Source organism: Oncorhynchus mykiss, chromosome 28 (genome assembly GCF_013265735.2).
Source record: "Oncorhynchus mykiss isolate Arlee chromosome 28, USDA_OmykA_1.1, whole genome shotgun sequence".
NCBI classification, from domain to species: domain Eukaryota; kingdom Metazoa; phylum Chordata; class Actinopteri; order Salmoniformes; family Salmonidae; genus Oncorhynchus; species Oncorhynchus mykiss.
Genome location: NC_048592.1, coordinates 20,280,159 through 20,288,799, shown reverse-complemented (window position 1 = coordinate 20,288,799; position 8,641 = coordinate 20,280,159). Strand labels below are relative to the sequence as shown.

Sequence of the window (8,641 nt, the reverse complement as noted above, 5' to 3'; positions counted from 1 at the left end):
TGGGTAGGGTAGTGGAACTTGCTACCTGGAGCTATAGCTTTTTTCCCCTGATAGGCTTAGCGACATGTTTCATTTTTGGAATATGTTGGGCATGGTTAATGTTTGTTATTTTTGTGTGGTGTCTGTGGACTGAGCAGTTGTCTCGGGGGCACATCCGTGGCTTGGTGGAATTTACCAGCATGCTGTGGAGTTTTTCCTTGCCAGCGGGCTACAGTGCGTAAATTCCCACTGCAAATCTGCACGAAGACTAGGGTTGAGTTATTGTAGGTTTTGGGGAAGCTCCGTATCTCATCTCTCTTCTGTGGTGCTCAGGGTGATTGTCAATTCTCGGGTTATGGTCTGGTGTGCTCAGCAGAGGGGAAGAGCGAGATTTTTTTTTTTTTTGTGTTTTGTTGTTGTAACTATGGCATCTTATATAGATTAATTCATTCGCTTTCCATCGGAGAAATTGTTAGATTTAGGTACTAAAGAACAGCTGTTGAAGGTCGCTGAACACTACAACGTTGAGATTAGTGATAAACGTCTAAAGAATTCTATTAGGTTGATATTGAAGGCCAATCTGATGGAGAGTGGTATTCTTGAAGTTATCACTGAGCCAGCCTCTGCTGAGAGTTTGTCGTCTCCCCATAACGTTACAATGGCCATTCCATCGGTTAGTCCAAGTAGTCTTCTTTTTGAACAGCAGAAATAACTGCTTTTGTTACAGCTAGAGCATGATCGGCAAAGTAATCGTGAGAAGCTAGAGCATGATCGTGAGAAGCTAGAGCATGATCGTGTAAAGTATGAAAAGGAATTGGCATTTAAACAAGAGATGGAGCGTGCTAAAATCAAGTTGCAAAAAGAACGTATAGAGTTGGTTAGGGAAGGAAAGATCTCAGGGGAGAGTTTGTTTTGGGAAGGTGATCCAGATTTACCTAGGGGTAGTTCCTCTTTTGGTCGTGCCCCAGAGACATTTGATATTGTTGGGAACTTACGGTTATTGCCTCAGTTTAATGAAAGGGATCCCGAGACATTCTTTTCGTTGTTTGAGCGTGTTGCTGACGCTAGGAGTTGGCCTGATTCTGACCGCACTTTAATGTTGCAGTGTGTGCTGACTGGTAAAGCGCAGGAAGCATATTCAGCTCTTAGTGTACACGACAGTGACAATTATGATAAAGTTAAAACAGCTGTGTTACAGATTTATGAATTGGTCCCTGAGGCTTACCGCCAACGATTTAGAACATTAAAAAGGGATGATAAGCAATCTCATGTTGAATTTGCGCGACAATTATCTTTACAGTTTAATCGCTGGTGTTCCGCCTCTGCAGTTGTGACTTTCCAAGGGCTGTGTGATCTGATTATGTTAGAACAATTTAAGGACACAATTCCTGATCGTATTGCCACGTATATTAACGAACAGAAAGTAAAGAATGTCGCTGAAGCTGCGGTTTTGGCGGACGAGTATGTGTTGACTCACAAAAGTGTCTTTGCAGAGCCTCGTATTCGGAAAGAGTGGGGGCGTTCGGATAGATTTGGGCTTCGCTCACCGAGATACTTTGGTTCACGGGCAGAGTTCTATTCAACTAAGGTTGAGCCTGACTCCCATGGTAAAGCTGACTTTGGGCAGGAGTGTCACTACTGTCAAGGTTCAGGTCATTGGAAAAACGAATGTCCACTTCTCAGGTCAAAGGGTGCTTACGCTAAATCCAAGCCTACCGCGTTAGCTGCACCTTTTCCACATCAGTTCACTCATGACTCATTTCCTCAGGCCCAGGAGAATGTGAAAGTCCATATTGATCCAGACTATTTACCTTTTATTACGGAAGGTTTTGTGTCTATGTTAGGAAGTAAAGACCTAGTGCCAGTGAAGATCCTGAGAGACACAGGTGCCTCTGAATCATTTGTGTTGGAATCTGTGTTACCCTTTTCTGCTAAGACTGATTCGGGGAATAGTGTTCTAATTAGGGGAATAGGTTTGAACACTCTGTCAGTTCCATTGCATAAACTGATGCTGGATTGTGGACTGGTGAAAGGTGAAGTTGTTGTGGGAGTGCGGCCTTCGTTGCCTATTGAGGGTATCGACGTTATCCTTGGGAATAACTTGGCTGGTGAGCGTGTATGGCCTGCCGTGTTTCCATCTCTAGTGGTTTCCACTAAGCTGTCATTTGTTGGGATTCCTGATGAGAGTGTACAGAGTTTCCCAGAGGTGTTCTCTGCGTGTGCAGTGACACGTTCTATGAGCCGTGGCGAATTGGTCACTGCGCCGACTAATGATAATAATACAAAGAAGTATGCCACTGTTTTCCCTGTTATTCCGTTATCTGTAACCCGCTCAGATTTAATTAATGTGCAACGGGATGACCCCACGTTAGAAGAGTTGCGTGACCAAATTGTGCCTGTAGAACAGTTGGGAGATGTCGCCCATGGCTATTTTCTCCAAGAGGATGTCCTGATGAGAAAGTGGGTGTCTCATGATAGTTGTTTTCTGGGGGAGGCAATTAGTCAGGTTGTTGTACCAGTTAAGCTTCGTGACTTGGTGTTGGAAACTTCCCACAGCGACGTTGCTGGACATATTGGGGTGAGGAAAACCTACAATCGCATTTTAAGACATTTATTTTGGCCTAGATTAAAGAGGGATGTTTCTGATTTTATAAAAACTTGTCACACCTGTCAATTAACTGGTAAGCCTAATCAAGCTATTAAACCGGTACCATTGTTTCCTATTCCTGTACTCAGCCAACCTTTTGAGTATCTGATTATTGACTGTGTGGGTCCCCTGCCTCGTTCTAAAAAGGGTAGCAGTTACCTGTTCACTGTGATGTGTCAGACCACTAGGTTTCCTGCTGCCTATCCTCTCCGATCTATCACAACTAAATCTGTGTTAAAAGCTTTGACTCAGTTTCTCTCATTGTTTGGAATCCCTAAGGTCATTCAGAGTGATCAAGGATCGAATTTCACCTCTAATCTGTTTAGTCAGGTTCTTCAACAGCTCCATATTAAACACAATTTGTCTAGCGCCTATCACGCGCAAAGTCAAGGAGCACTGGAACGTTTCCATCAAACTCTAAAGTCTTTATTGAGAGCTTATTGTACTGAGATGGATAAGGATTGGGAGGAGGGGTTGCCTTGGTTACTGTTAGCCGCTAGGGAGGTTTCACAGGAGAGCACGGGTTTCAGTCCAAATGACCTTGTGTTTGGACATAGGGTGCGTGGACTTTTATCTGTTCTCCAGGATGACTGGAAGTCTCCCGAGCCTCCTCAGTCCCTGTTATCGTATGTGTGTGATTTCCGGAGACGGCTGTATGCCGCTGGTGAAATGGCTAAAGAGAAGTTATCATCTTCACAGGAGAGGATGAAGGGCATATTTGATCGCCGAGCTGAGCCTCGTCAATTTAGTCCGGGTGACCAGGTTCTTGCTCTGTTACCAATTGTTGGTTCTCCTTTTCAAGCCAAGTTTCAAGGTCCATATACAGTGTTGCGCCAGTACACTGAGCAAAATTATCTAGTGGCCACTCCAGAACGAAGGAAAGCACACCAGCTGTGCCATGTAAATCTGTTAAAACCCTATTATGCACGTTCCTCTGAGACTGAACAGTGGGATTCTGCAGAGGACGCTAAACCTGTTCTTTTGGCTGATACCGTTGTTTCCTTGGGTTCTTGTCATGCTAGATCTGTGCATGAAGAGGAAGATGTTCCTGGTCCTGACGATTGTATATTGCAGGGTAGATTGAAAAATTCAGAAACACTGGATATCTTAGACAGTCTTCTCACTCACCTACCTGTTGATGGGCGGAAAGAGATGGTTGGTCTGATTCAGAGATTTCCAGGTTTGTTTTCTGATACACCTACACGTACAAACTTAATGGAACATGATATTGATATTGGAGATGCTGACCCCATTCGTCAGCGGTTCTATAGAGTTTCTTCAGAGAAACTACGTTGTCTGGATGCTGAGGTCAAGTACATGCTGGAGAGTAAGATAGCAGAGCCTTCTTTCTCCAGTTGGGCTTCTCCCTGTATCTTGGTCAGTAAACCGGATGGAACAAACCGATTTTGTACGGACTACCGTAAGGTAAACAGTGTCACAAAGCCAGATTCATTTCCTCTTCCTAGGATGGAGGACTGTGTTGATCAAGTCGGTGCAGCTAAGTTTGTGAGCAAATTTGACCTGTTAAAAGGCTATTGGCAGGTGCCACTGACGACTAGGGCACGTGAAATCTCTGCCTTTATTACACCCTTTGGTCTGTACTCATATTCGGTTATGAGTTTCGGTCTGCGTAATGCACCTGCGACTTTTCAGCGACTTATGAACAGGGTTGTCGCCGGTCTGACCGGGTGCGCTGTTTATTTGGACGATGTAGTAATATATGCAGATACTTGGGAAGAACATCTGTCCCGTATTCAAGCCTTGTTCGAGGGTCTGGCTGCGGCTCGCCTCACAATCAATCTGGCTAAATGTGAGTTTGCTCAGGCAACCGTTACATACCTTGGAAAAGTGGTTGGGCAGGGTGAAGTGCGTCCTGTTCGGGCGAAAGTGGTGGCTATTGATGCTTTTCCATCACCAACTACTAAAAAGGAACTGATGCGTTTCTTGGGCATGATTGGTTATTACCGTAGTTTTTGTAGTAACTTCTCTACTGTGGTCGCTCCCTTGACCGATATGCTGAAAGCTAAGGCTGTTTACGTTTGGTCTACTCGTTGTCAACACGCTTTTGAAGAGGCAAAGAGGTTGCTTACCTCAACTCCGGTGCTGGCTGCTCCTCGCATGGATTTGTCATTTACCTTGCAGGTGGATGCTAGTCATGTGGGGGCAGGTGCAGTTTTGCTGCAAGCAGATGTGTCTGGGGTTGAGAGGCCTGTTAGTTTCTTTTCCAAAAAGTTTAACGATTATCAGTTGAACTATTCGGTTATTGAAAAGGAAGCACTAGCACTCATTTGGGCGCTACAACACTTCGAAGTGTATGTCGGGTCGGGGGTAGTACCTATTGTGGTCTACACCGACCATAACCCCCTCACTTTTTTGAGGTCCATGATGTGTCCAAACCAGAGGATAATGCGATGGTGTTTATTTTTACAATCATTCCATCTCGATGTGCGGCACATCAGGGGATCTGAAAACGTGATTGCTGATGCGCTCTCTCGTGCACCCTGCTCCTAAATGTTTACGGGACTGACCATTGCTTCCTATTGTCATGTTCTCTCTGTCCTGTCTGCTCCCTCCTGGTCTTGTTTTCTTCGTTCCTCTTAAATGTTGCTTCCTGTGCGAAGGTTGCTGAGGTTTGGGGAGGAGGTTGGCTGGGGCAAATTGTAAGTGTAAACACATAACCCCTCACCAATTTGGGACTGCAGGGGCTGGTATGTTGTTCCGGGGTCCTTGTTGGTCCCCGGTTTTATGGGGGGAATGTGACGACCCTCCCACTCTGTCTGCCGTATTTTGTCTTTGTTCTTGTTTCCTTCCTTATTAGGATGCCGGTGGGCGGAGTTGAGAGGGTCGTCAGCTACATGGGAAACACCTGGGCCCAGGTGTTTCCCAGGATAAATACACCCCTTCCCCATTCATGGAGGAGACTCTCTCTCCATGCAGACATTTGTAGATTGTGTTGTGGTTCTTGTTGACTTTTTGTTTGTTTGCTTTGGCACCTTTCAACACCCTGCATTATCACATTCATGCATGCAAAACACTAACTTACGCTACTGATTACTGCTTACACACATCATTGTATATTTTCCTTAGTTGCTTTAGTTAATAAATATATTTTGTTACTCCTTATCTCCACGTTGTCTCCCTTTGTTACGGGCTTTGAGCCAGTTCGTGACACATTTGTTTTGTCTCGTTTTCCCCGCACACCTGGTTCTCATTTCCCTCATTATGTGTTGTGTATTTAACCCTCTGTTCCCCCCATGTCTTTGTGTGGTATTGTTTATTGTAAGTGCTTGTGCACATTTTGTTTTATTGGTGCGCGTCGGGTTATTGTGCCCATACTTTGCATTTCTTATGACGTTGGTTTTACTATTAAACGGCTCCAGGTATTACCAAGCTCTGCTCTCCTGCGTCTGACTTCTCTGCCACCTGTAATTCACTTCACCTGTTTCACTGTTTATATTTTTCTGTGCTACTTGTTAATTGTTGTTTGTGACTGTGTTTTTGCTAATATCGACAGGGCAATCTCCTTGTTAAAAATATGAACAATATTAAAATAAAATAAACTTATGTTGCTAGTCTGGTAAACTTTGGGCAACTTTCATTGTTAGTCTGCAACCACAGACCTCAATATTAACTTTCCTTGAACTGAACATTCCACATTCAATCCATTTAAAATAGTAGTGTAACCACACTTTTACATGTCTTTAAAATTGGATTGTCTTGTAGCCAAAACTGGAAGCCATCTACAACTGACAGACAGTGCAATTTCTGCCTGGGTTAATCCCTTATCAAAATAAAAACGGATACGTTGATCCACCATGGGCTCTGTTGCCTCAGCCATACTGTCAATCTATCATCAGTATGTCCACTCCTATTTATAGAGTTTATCTTGTGATCACGACAAAACAACCTTTGGATAGTGTCATAAAGATATGACAATAGTCTGCTACCATCCTCTGTATTTTCCCATCTGATGGAGTTAAATTTGTTTTTCTGATAATAATTTCATTTAACGTATTCCAAAGCATTTTCCATTATACTTTATGTCATTTATCTTGGTTTCATGAAGTGTCTTCTTCTTTTTGTTCAGTTTAGTCACATAACTTTTCAATTTACAGTAAGTTTGCAAATCAGATGTGCAGACAGACTTATTCGCCACTCCTTTTACCTCACCCCTCCCAACCATACAGCTTTTCAATTCCTCATCAATCCACGGGGCCTTAACAGTTCTAACATTCAGTTTCTTAATAGGTGCATGCTTATCAATAACTGAAAGAAAAAATGTCATAAATGCATCCAAGTGCAGCGTCTAGATGCTCCACATGACACACATCAAATCAATAAATATTTGTTGTAACTTCAGCATAGGAATCAGTATTCCATTTTATTTTAGGGGGTAGATCAGCTTTAATATTACAAATAGATTGTAGCTTTCATCAATGTAATTGTCTGCATCACTTCCAATCCCCCATATATGTTATAGCAAATATATTTACACAACTGGTCAAAAGTTTTAGAATGCCTAGGTTTTTCTATATGTTTTACTATTTTCTACATTGTACAATAATAGTGAAGACATAAAAACTATGAAATAACACACATGGAATCATGTAGTAAACAAAAAAGTGTTGAACAAATAAAAATAAACAGTGAGGAAAAAAAGTATTTGCCCACTGACAAATAAATGATCAGTCTATAACTTTAATGGTAGGTTTATCACAGAGGTCAGACGTTTCTTATAGTTGGCCACCAGGTTTGCATACATCTCAGGAGGGATTTTGTCCCACTCCTCTTTGCAGATCTTCTCCAAGTCATTACGTTTTCGAGGCTGACGTTTGGCAACTCAAACCTTCAGCTCCCTCCACAGATTTTCTATGGGATTAAGGTCTGGAGACTGGCTAGGCCACTCCTGGACCTTAATGTGCTTCTTCTTGAGCCACTCCTTTGTTGCCTTGGCCATGTCACGCCCTGACCGTAGATTGCTTTGTATGTTTCTATTTTTAGTTTGGTCAGGGTGTGATGTGGGTGGTTGTTCTATGTTTTATTCTATGTTTGTATTTCTATGTGTTTGGCTGGTATGGTTCCCAATCAGAGGCAGCTGTCAATCGTTGTCTCTGATTGAGAACCATACTTAGGCAGCCTGGTTTCGCCCTTGAGTTGTGGGTAGTTGTTTTCTGTTGTGTGTCTGCACCAGCTAGAACTGTTTCGGCCGTTCTCTTTGTTATTTCTGTGTTCATTAAATAAATATGGACACATACCACGCTGCACCTTGGTCCTCTCCTTCCAACAGCCGTTACAGGCCATGTGTTTTGGGTCATTGTCATGCTGGAATAACCATCCACGACCCATTTTCAATGCCCTGGCTGAGGGAAGGAGGTTCTCACCCAAGATTTGACGGTACATAGCCCCATCCATCATCCCATTGATGAGTTGAAGTTGTCCTGTCCCCTTAGCAGGAAAACACTCCCAAAGCATAATGTTTCCACCTCCATGTTTGACGGTGGGGATGGTGTTCTTGGGGTCATAGGCAGTATTCCCCCTCCTCCAAACACGGCGAGTTGAGTTGATGCCAAAGAGCTCAATTTTGGTCTCATCTGACCACAACCCTTTCACCCAGTTGTCCTCTGAATCATTCAGATGTTCATTGGCAAACTTCAGACGGGCATGTATATGGGCTTTCTTGAGCATTGGGACCTTGCGGGCGCTGCATGAATTCAGTCCTTCACGGCGTAGTGTGTTACCAATTGTTTTCTTGGTGACTATGGTCTACAATCTTGTCCCTGACATCCTTGGAGAGCTCTTTGGTCTTGGCAAAGGTGGAGAGTTTGGAATCTTATTGATTGATTGCTTCTGTGGACAGGTGTCTTTTATACAGGTAACAAGCTGAGATTGGGAGCACTCCATTTAAGAGTGTGCTCCTAATCTCAGCTCGTTACCTGTATAAAAGACACCTAGGAGCCAGAAATCCTTCTGATTGAGAGGGGGTCAAATACTTATTCCCTCATTAAAATGCAAATC

At 43.4% G+C, this 8,641-nt stretch overlaps 1 long non-coding RNA gene across 1 annotated transcript; it reads left to right on the top strand.

Annotated features, from left to right (window-relative positions):
• Positions 1-3,667: 3,667 nt before the first annotated feature.
• Positions 3,668-5,749, top strand: LOC118944858. The gene is made up of 2 exons (XR_005040247.1): positions 3,668-3,806; positions 5,445-5,749. It is a non-coding gene; the product is annotated as an uncharacterized LOC118944858 (long non-coding RNA).
• Positions 5,750-8,641: the final 2,892 nt, after the last annotated feature.